The sequence below is a fragment of the Heterodontus francisci genome, chromosome 3, assembly GCF_036365525.1.
Source record: "Heterodontus francisci isolate sHetFra1 chromosome 3, sHetFra1.hap1, whole genome shotgun sequence".
NCBI classification, from domain to species: Eukaryota; Metazoa; Chordata; class Chondrichthyes; order Heterodontiformes; family Heterodontidae; genus Heterodontus; species Heterodontus francisci.
In genome coordinates, this window is record NC_090373.1 from 120,200,769 (window position 1) to 120,211,132 (window position 10,364).

Genomic DNA, 10,364 nt, shown 5'->3' on the forward strand with positions numbered 1-10,364 from the left:
TTCTGCCATTAGCACTCTCTCTAGACTCATACTTTGTCTTTCACTATAACTATTTTGCACTCTATTTGCATTCTGTTCCATGACATCTGTCATTTAATCTCTCCCCCTCCATCCTATCACAGATCTTCCTTCTTGTCCTTCTTCCACCCTCCCCCCTTTCATTTGCTCAAAGAATGTTACATTCCTAACTTTTGCCAGTTCTGATGAAGTGTCACAGACCTGAAACTTTAACTCTGTTTCCCTCTACGCAGATGCTGCCAGACCTGCTGAGCATTTCTGGCACTTTCTGTCCTCATTTCAGAGTTCCAGCATCCACAGTATTTTGCTCTTATTACATATATGAGGCAACACAACTCTTCCAATAAAGCTGATTGTTTATTTTAGAATTTAAAAGCATTGGCATTTGACTCAGTTAGACTTGTCTAAAATTTGAACACAATGTTGCATTTCATGCATTTTGTTGCTTTGAATAATGTTATTATTGAAATAAACACTTTAAATTGGCTGCAGCGGTGGTCAGAGAATGTACAATTCCCTCACTTTGCAATTTCTTTGCTGCCTTTTAGGGTTCATTGCCAATTGTACCCAATTTCCACAAAAGACCAAAATCTTCACTTCTGCTCCTCCAAGCACCTGTTAATAATATATTCCATTTAAGTTTCAGTATTCCATTGAGTTGAGTAGAACACTGATTAGACATTCCTTTCAGTTTCTCTTCATGTATACTGGCACGCTGCTTGGGCTGCAACCACTGAGTTACAGATCACAATGGATTATTTAATATGAAACTAGTGAATCGCCCATGGGCCTTCTCATGGTAAGTTAGTGGATGCCTTATTTTATAAGGGTAGAAACATGAAGGTAAACATTCTGCTTCTGTGCTTCTAGTGCACGCTATAGGCAACTATCACAAAATTGCAAACTGCCAACCTGTAGTTTCTTATCCCTTAATTGAGCATGCGGAACTTCACAATATGCCCTCCTGATGTGTACTTGGAGCACAGAAGCAGAAGTTTTATACTTTAATGCTATAAAATTAATAGAATGCAGATGTGTACCTCTTTAAGGCTAGATGCTGTGCTTGCTGTAGATTCTCAAAATAAATGCAGGAGTCAGTTAAAGGTCAGAACAGAACCTTGGTGTTGTTTGGTAAATAGATTGATTAAGTTAGGATGTATTGTGGATTGCGCTCTTGAAGAGAGTGAACTAAAACATAAAGCAGTTAGGATTGCTTTTCATTTTTAAGGGACCTGGAAGAGGTTAACTTTGTAAATTATCTGAATTACAGGAATAATTTCCAATATTGAAACATATCTTAAGAGTTTTAGTTTGTCTTAACCGCCCTCAATGCAGCCCAGTCTCTGCCAGTCATGGATGAGCTGGACGTACAGCCAACAAAATCAGAACTCAGTGATGCCATTGATTCTCTAGCCAGCGGAAAGGACGGCATTACCCCTGAAATAATCAAGAGTGCTAAGCCTGCCATACTCTCAGCACTCTACGAACTGCTTTGCCTGTGCTGGGATGAGGGAGCAGTACCACAGGACATGCGCAATGCCAATATCATCACCCTCTATAAAAACAAAGGTGACCGCGGTGGCTGCAACAACTACCGTGGAATCTCCCTGCTCAGCATAGTGGGGAAAGTCTTCGCTCGAGTCACTTTAAACAGGCTCCAGAAGCTGGCTGAGCGTGTCTACCCTGAGGCACAGTGTGGCTTTCGAGCAAAGAGATCGACCATTGACATGCTGTTCTCCCTTCGTCAGATACAGGAGAAATGCCGCGAACAACAGATGACCCTCTATGTTGCTTTCATTGATCTCACCAAAGCCTTTGACCTCGTCAGCAGACGTGGTCTCTTCAGACTACTAGAAAAGATTGGATGTCCACCAAAGCTACTAAGTATCATCACCTCATTCCATGACAATATGAAAGGCACAATTCAGCATAGCGGCACCTCACCAGACCCCCTTCCTATCCTGAGTGGCGTGAAACAGGGCTGTGTTCTCGCACCTACACTGTTTGGGATTTTCTTCTCCTGCTGCTCCCACACACGTTCAAGTCTTCAGAAGAAGGAATTTTCCTCCACACAAGATCAGGTGGCAGGTTGTTCAACCTTGCCCGCCTAAGTGCGAAGACCAAAGTACGGAAAGTCATCATCAGGGAACTCCTCTTTGCTGACGATGCTGCATTAACATCTCACACTGAAGAGTGTCTGCAGAGTCTCATCGACAGGTTTGCGGCTGCCTGCAACGAATTTGGCCTAACCATCAGCCTCAAGAAAACGAACATCATGGGACAGGACGTCAGAAATGCTCCATCCATCAATATTGGCGACCACGATCTGGAAGTGGTTCAAGAGTTCACCTACCTAGGCTCAACTATCACCTGTCTCTAGATGCAGAAATCAACAAGTGCATGGGAAAGGCTTCCACTGCTATGTCCAGACTGGGCAAGAGAGTGTGGGAAAATGGCGCACTGACACGGAACACAAAAGTCCGAGTGTATCAGGCCTGTGTCCTCAGTACCTTGTTCTACGGCAGTGAGGCCTGGACAACGTATGTCAGCCAAGAGTGACGTCTCAATTCATTCCATCTTCGCTGCCTCCGGAGAATCCTTGGCATCAGGTGGCAGGACCGCATCTTCAACACAGAAGTCCTCGAGGCGGCCAACATCCCCAGCTTATACACAATACTGAGTCAGCGGCGCTTGAGATGGCTTGGCCATGTGAGCCGCATGGAAGATGGCAGGATCCCCAAGGACACACTGTACAGCGAGCTCACCACTGGTATCAGACCCACCGGCCGTCCATGGCTCCGCTTTAAAGAAGTCTGCAAACGCGACATGAAGTCCTGTGACATTGATCACAAGTCGTGGGAGTCAGTTGCCAGCGATCGCCAGAGCTGGCGGGCAGCCATAAAGGCGGGGCTAAAGTGTGGCGAGTCGAAGAGACTTAGCAGTTGGCAGGAAAAAAGACAGAAGCGCAAGTGGAGAACCAACTGTGTAACAGCCCCGACAACCAATTTTTTCTGCAGCACCTGTGGAAGAGTCTGTCACTCTAGTATTGGCCTTTATAGCCACTCCAGGCGCTGATTCACAAACCACTGACCACCTCCAGGCGCTTACCCATTGTCTCCCAAGACAAGGAGGCCAAAGAAGAACTTGCTTATCTGTAATCTGTGCCAGCTATTGAGAAAGTGGAAGTCGGGAGAGGCAAGACCTAAGCCTGGAATCAATTACATGAAAAAATTCACCCAGGTGTTCTAGAATTGTGCTTAAAAAGTTAAGGAGAAACCTTACGAGAAGTATGTCAGGGCATGAGGTTTAAGCAAGACTAATATACAGATACAACAGTAAAAGAAATGCTAAAACACTTTGAAAAGCTCTTGCAAAAGTAGAAAATTATTGTGTTTCCACAACCATATGCAAGCAGGTCGAGTGCCAATCTATAACTGTGCTTGTATGGCAGATGGCACCATATAATTAGCCCCAATTAATTCCTTACGATTGCAAGCCTATGAGGTCATATTGACAATCACTGTTTGCTTATTCTAAGATTTGAAATTATACTCCCAAATTTTAACTCCAAGGTTCCAATATTCTATTTTATACATCAAAAAGGTACCTATGCTACTGAGTCTGAGGGAGAGGGTCTCTTCTGTGCAGAGCAGTCAGCAGAAAGGCTTGATGTTTAGCTTGTTTATCTTGGAGATCAAACATTATTTATGAAGAAGTTTTCCTTGAGAGATTAAATGAATGCAATATAAAGTCCACAATATGATGGACTGTAAAATAAAGGAAACTTCTGTTTATAAAGTAGGCTTTAACATCATAAAATGTTACGGTTGGCAACTCTGGTTGTACACATTCCTGAAGCCATAACATGACTTCCTGCCTCCAACAGCCTTACCCAGTCAAACAGCTTTACTCCCCATCTCCAATATTTTTTAAAGCTAATAAATGAAACTGTTCAAAAGAAAATGAAAAGTACACACAATTTTTAATGCCCAGTATTTTTCTCCCAGGTTACTTGCAGCAATGCGCAGCAAATTAATCTTTAATTCCTGGAGACTTTAGGACAATTCTTGATGGCTAGCAACCCTACATCCAAAGGCACTTCAAAAGCAAAAACAAATATCAAGCAATTAAAAGGGGGATGAAAGGTATGAATGAACAGTTTTGAGAAAGCTTTTGAAGGTGCAGAGACATCGTAAGGCAGGAGAGTGCACAGCTAAGTCAGCTGAAAGATCAGCCACTGCAAATGGAATGATAGGAAGAATACAAAGGAGGGCAAGAGGGGAAACGATTTTTTTTTAAACGGTGTTTATATATATAGTCTTTCATAACCTCGGGACATCCCAAATGCTTTACAACCAATTAAGTGTAGTCACTATGGTAATGTTGGAAACAAGGCAATCAACACAATACAGCAAGGTACCACAAACAGCAATCAGTTTTAGTGATGTTGGTTGAGGGATAAATATTAGCCAGTACACCAGGGAAAGCTCCCGTACTCTTCAAGATAATGCCATGGGACCTCTTACATCCACCCAAGAGGGCAGTCAGGGCATCAGTTTATTTCATCCCAAAGATTGCACCTCTGTCTCACTCTGTACTGCATTGGAGTGTCAGTCTCACGAGTGACACATGAAGCCACAACCTTTTAGCTCAGAAACAATTGTGGTATCACTGAGCCATGGCTCACATTATATAGGTTAACCACTCTTTTCTAATTCCATGTTTTCTTATATTCATTCTGCATTTCACCCAGCTGGTGTGAATTATAGCTGTAAAGAGTGAGTCACCGTGGAAGATATGTAACAGTATATTTAGGTTGGATCTTGATTAAGCCCTTTGGGGCTTCAGTGGATCAGAAGGTAATTTTTCCAAAAGTTATCACACTTTCATTACTTAATCAAAACATTATTAATTTTTATTTTAAATGAAACAAAGGAAGACAGTGGCGCTCATTTTTTAATGAAACACGACTGTGAAATCTAGGCTGCATACAAATAAAGGTATCGTGCAATTCACAAAGATTATATCTGGTCGATATGAAGCTTTACGTTGATCGACATAACCCTAATATTTTCCGACCTTTCACCAGCAAGTGACGGAGATGCAACCGAGCGTTTCATCACAATGTTATCAGTAACAACAATGCTGATGAGTCACCCATCGGTTACTCACTGGCGGAAACCAGAGATCAGCTCCGACCTCCTTGGCCCTGTATAGTCATCGATGTATCTATTTTTTGCACGGGTTGCTGGTGGACAGTCTCTCGCTGCCTTTATTGCTGTAGGTGACCGACATCTCGAAGTGTCCGAACGCCCAGCACTGTAACAATCCGATCCGAATGCTGCCAACAATGACCGCAACACACAGCGTTCCATCCGCTGACCCAGCCCATCAATCAGCCCAGCGCCCACACTTCACGCCTATTGGCTCGTGACCTTCTTTGGAGGCTATTTCCCACTCCTGAGTGGCGGCGGCAGCTTGTCAATCAGAGCAGCCAGTGCCCGGTGAGTGGTTTGGGATGATTCAGAGCAATCGTGGGGGTAGAGGGGGTGGGGCTGGCGTCACGTTTTGGTCTGTGCGCAGGTGAGTCAGCAGCAGAAGCGCAGGCAGGGTTGCTGAAAGTGCTGACGCGCGGTCACCGCAAACACACACACACACACACACACAGCCGGAGCAACTCCACACAGCGCACAAATAACAGAGGCACACACAACTCGGCTGGCAACCGGCAGACCGCTCGCTCTTTATTACGGCTTTGTGTGATTACTTTCAAACCACAGATTAGTAAATAAGACACCAGGCAACTACTCAGCTGTACAAAAGGCGATTATCGGCGCCCTTGTTGTGCACCTATTTTATGACAGGCATTTATTATTATGACTATTATTTACATGCAGAGCTCTTCAATGTTCGTAGGGTTCTCTCAAGACAAATGTGTGTGCAACACTTTGAAGATTCCATCCCCAGATTCCTGGACTGGTCGTATGTATGGCTCCTAGCAATCCAACAAAACAGGTTTTGCTCACAACGCGTGGAATTAAGCCGAAAAACAATTTTTGTGAAAATGAGAAATGCACTTTCAGAGTGTTGTTCACTTTTCCATAAAATACACAATCAACGATTTGTATTAAAATGATAGGCCTATATTCTATAAGCCGCTTGGATTTCGTATTAAATATATTACTTTTCAAAAGCGTCAAACTGATATTTAATTTGCGATATTTTGAAATAATAAAATAGGAAATATCAAACATAAAGGAGTTTCAGTTTGGATCTACAGAAGATATTCCTAGCTCGTTACTTCAATGCACCTTAAGATACATTTTTTTAAATGCTTTGCAGATGTAATACTTAGTCGGCGGAGTGGCTTAAATGGAGAATAACATTGCTTGGCAGTGCTGAGCACTGGCAGCAGTATAATAAAGATAAAAAAGAAAGCTGAATGTTGACATTTTGAAATAAAAGCAGAAAATGTTACAAATACAGGTAGGTCAGTATCTGAAAGTAAAAGACAGGTTTAGATTACAGGTGGGCCTGATCAGGTTATCCCAACGAATCTCACCAATGTTTCTTCTTCAGACACTGCTGACCTGTAGGCATAATCTGCTACTACCTTAAATGTTACCAATTTTCTTCATTAGGTTTCATTCGATTTTTTTTAATGGCTGGTACCTTTAAAACTTATGCATGGTATTTACTTTATATTATATTCACCCATGGCCATTAAACGGAACCAGTCCTATCTTAGGGTTTTGTAATATAAACATGTAAGTTAAAATGCAGCCGGCTATATAAGCTTTCCATCTAACATTTTTGTGCAAAAATCCATCAGTCACATAAAATGTAGGAGTTAATGCATCTTTCAAGATCATATTTGGTACCAATACATTTTATGAATGCTTTATGATTTAAAAACAAATGAGGTTAATAAATTGATGCTTTGGAGAACATTCTTAGTTGATCCAAAATATTAATCATCCAATCCAGTTGCCTCATTCTGAATCTCTCCGCCAAATTTTGGAAATATTAAGAGCAGGTTGCTGATTGTCTTAGGCTTTACATCACATGATGAAGGAAACCCATTCATTTACACAGCCTCGTTCTTTATGTGTCTAATGGGCTATGAATTTCTTATTCTGACAATCGTGACTATATATGAATTTGACATGGGATTCGAAACCCATAACGTAGGTATTTGCAGTATTTTGTTTTCTATTTACATAGGTATTGGAGTTGGGTTGATCCGGTAAACACTGAAGTTTGTTTTAGCATCTATTACCTAAATATCTTAATTGTTGTTGTATGTTGTCTTGGTTTTTTGTTTTATGGTCAAAATGTTACTTGATAGTTTTCTTGGATAGGGGTAGTTTCTGAAAACATGGCCGTATTGGATCTATTCTACAACACTGGGACCTCAGCCAAAGCCATGGAGGAAGCCAAAAGCTTGGACTGTAAACAATCCAGACTCTAAATACTGCCCAAAGTCATACTCGCTCTTCCACCACCTCCTAATTATATAAAGGACAGAGAAAAACGCCCTTCCTTGCTGAGAAATTTTATTTCTTTAAAATCATACAGTTTCAAAATTGTTTTTAAATGTATACCAGCGTAATCTCAAATCTAGTTTGGCAGCGGCAAGATGACAGGCACCAGGACAGTTACACATCGCTGTTCTCATCATTGTGTCCCTAGTTCCACCAGGGCGCATAAACAAGAATACGCTGAGACGAATTCCTTTGTTAGAATAGCGTATTTCATTCAACAAAAGCGATACTGAGTGCGTGGAATATAGTCGGAAAACCCAGACATTAGAAGCGCAACACATTATGCTGCTGAAAAGAACCTTGGCAGGATACTCCTGAGAAAAAAGAATACCGACTCTATGTGCATCTTTCAACCAGTGCTCTGGCTTTATGCTTAGATCGCCACGGTCACCGTTAAAAAGCACATGCATTAAACAATATCCACGATATTTGCTCAAGCTGCTGATCTTATTAGCAGAATAAGCTCCATTCATGCAGCATTTGCAGAAACCCCGGCATTTTTTTTAAGATGGTCCAAGTTGCAATGAAAGTATGCAAGCTTACTAGCCAGAGCGCTCTGAAATTATCTCGGTCGCACACTCAGCACTACATCTTTCACTGACAAAACTGGACACCAACACCACGTAGTCTTTTGGGCTATCATTTTCCAGACATGGTCAACGTCCTAATTATATAAACTGAATTGATTTAGCATTATCGATAGTTACTCAACACCACTGTTTTAGAAGGTGTAAATAAAATCAGTTACTGGAGTAAACGGTTCTTTTCTTGTAAACATCGTCATTACTGCGTTTGAGACTTCCGAACACATTCGCTGTTTATGTATATAAGCCTTGTTTCTTATATTGTCAGTACAGCATTTCAGACATGTTTGTTGTATTATCCAGGCACCCACAGTAAAGAACATAAAAAGATACTAGATATTATTTCATAATTGCACAAAGAAACTACCAACACTTGTCTAGTTGTTGCCATTTCTAAACATATTGTATGCATAAACATGCAAAATGCTTGCATGTTCACAACATGATGTTTTGAGGTGTGTCTTTGCAACAAACAAATCATTAAAAGGCAAAACATAAGCAGATCCGTGCAGAATGCCATTGTGTCAGGCAGAATCTGGAGCGAGATGCCAAGGCTCGGACGCGGCAGGCTGTTAATGCCTTTTGCTGCTGCTGTTCAGAGCTCAGTCAAGGCCTCGGCTCGGACTGAGCTCCAATTCTATTCAGCATGTCCGCATCGTGACAGCTCGTACCAAAAATCAGCAACCATGCTTTTCAGTACGGCTGCTTTGCCTCCACTCTTTCTGCAGCAAATCACATCGGTACAGCCACTTGGATCACAGAGGTCGTGAACACTCCCCCCCCCCCCCCCAAACACACACACACCTTAAAAAATAAACAAATTGCATTCTCCTTACCCTGGTAACTTTCGACTGTGTTCAAGCCAGCTCCAAGTTCAAAACAAATACCTCATGATTCTGTGCGCCAAGAGCTTTCCAAAACGAGCCTGGCCACTGGCGGAGGGAGCTGAGTTGAGCTGAATCGGCGTTGTTGGCTTGTTTTGAATATGTGGGGGGAGAGAGGGAGAGGAGTGTTTGACTTATGTTTTCCAATGCGTTAGTTGCCTCTCTCTCCACAACGTGGAGGGGGAGAGCTTGCAATCTTGTACTGTACACACACGCAGAGAGCACGGAGCGAGCCCCCCTCCCTGCGCTGTGCAGCGCCGCCTCTCCTCCTCCTCTCCTTCCCTCACTCACTCTCACTTGGTTTCATTTTTTGTTGACATTCAGCTGCTGCTGACGCTCTCTCTGACGCACACGCCGCCGCTGCTGCTGCAAACCCCGGGAACGCACCAGGGGAATGTCGAATGTACAAGCTCCGCTCGCGAGTGAGTGTGCGCGTGCACTGCCGCTCGTGCCCTCCCCCGCCCATCTCATTCCCTGGCAACTTTCCCCATTTCACCAACTCCACCACAGCCCCCCCCCCCCACCCACCATCCGCGCTCAACGTGCACGCCCGTTCTAATTCGAAGGCTGGGAGAGATGGTGCGCATGCGCGCATTCCGCTCGGCTTCTTTGGGATTCCATCACTCGCCGTCCCCGGCGCATGTGCGATGGTGCCTGCCGCTTCCCCGCGCGCACAGGGAGGAGCGGGCGCGCGCTGTGTCGAGCTCGCGCGGCAGTGTGGTCCAGGATTGATTGATTGACAGCCTTCCCATTCCACTGATTCTGATCCAGTGCGGCGAAAGCCGCTGAGGGACGCCCGCAGTGGGCATCATGCCAGTTTGTTTTCGCAAGTGTCGCAGTCTGAAGACAAAATCTCGAAATGCTTTTTTTTTCAGTATTTCCCCTTATATCTGTTATGTAAATCAATAATATGTTTCACTCTGTTTGCCATCAAGTGTTTCCAATAAATGGAGTTTGCATTGTTAATCTAGTGCTTCCGTTATTAGCTGGAAACTACACGTTTATTCATTCTTCACGCTCTTCACATTACAAACACATTACCTTAAGAAAACACTTCAAATGCACTCAGGATGTTTCTCAATCACATTACTTGCAGTAGTACCACGCGCAGTAAATACTGAATTTAGGGTTGAGTTAGCGGGTTATTGAGTGCTATTTCACAAAACATCGCATACTGTATCAATGGAATTCGGTATAAGTTTTGACTAATTCGTTGCCGAAGGCATCGACGGCAGAATTCGGTCAGATGTGCATCCAATATGCAAACGCGTTTTCTAATAAAATGAAGTTTCGGTCGGCGAAATCAAGAATTCGTTTGTGATAAACAACTAAAG

At 43.1% G+C, this 10,364-nt stretch overlaps 1 protein-coding gene across 3 annotated transcripts in view; it reads right to left on the reverse strand.

The window, feature by feature from the left end:
* The window catches only part of bach2b (BTB and CNC homology 1, basic leucine zipper transcription factor 2b), a 372,434-nt gene extending 362,958 nt beyond the window's left edge, over positions 1-9,476 (reverse strand). For all 3 annotated transcript variants that reach the window (XM_068025758.1, XM_068025753.1, XM_068025757.1), the window contains exon 1: positions 8,983-9,476. The gene's annotated coding sequence lies outside the window, so the exon portion shown is untranslated. The remainder of the gene's footprint in view (positions 1-8,982) is intronic.
* Between the last annotated feature and the right edge of the window lie 888 nt (positions 9,477-10,364).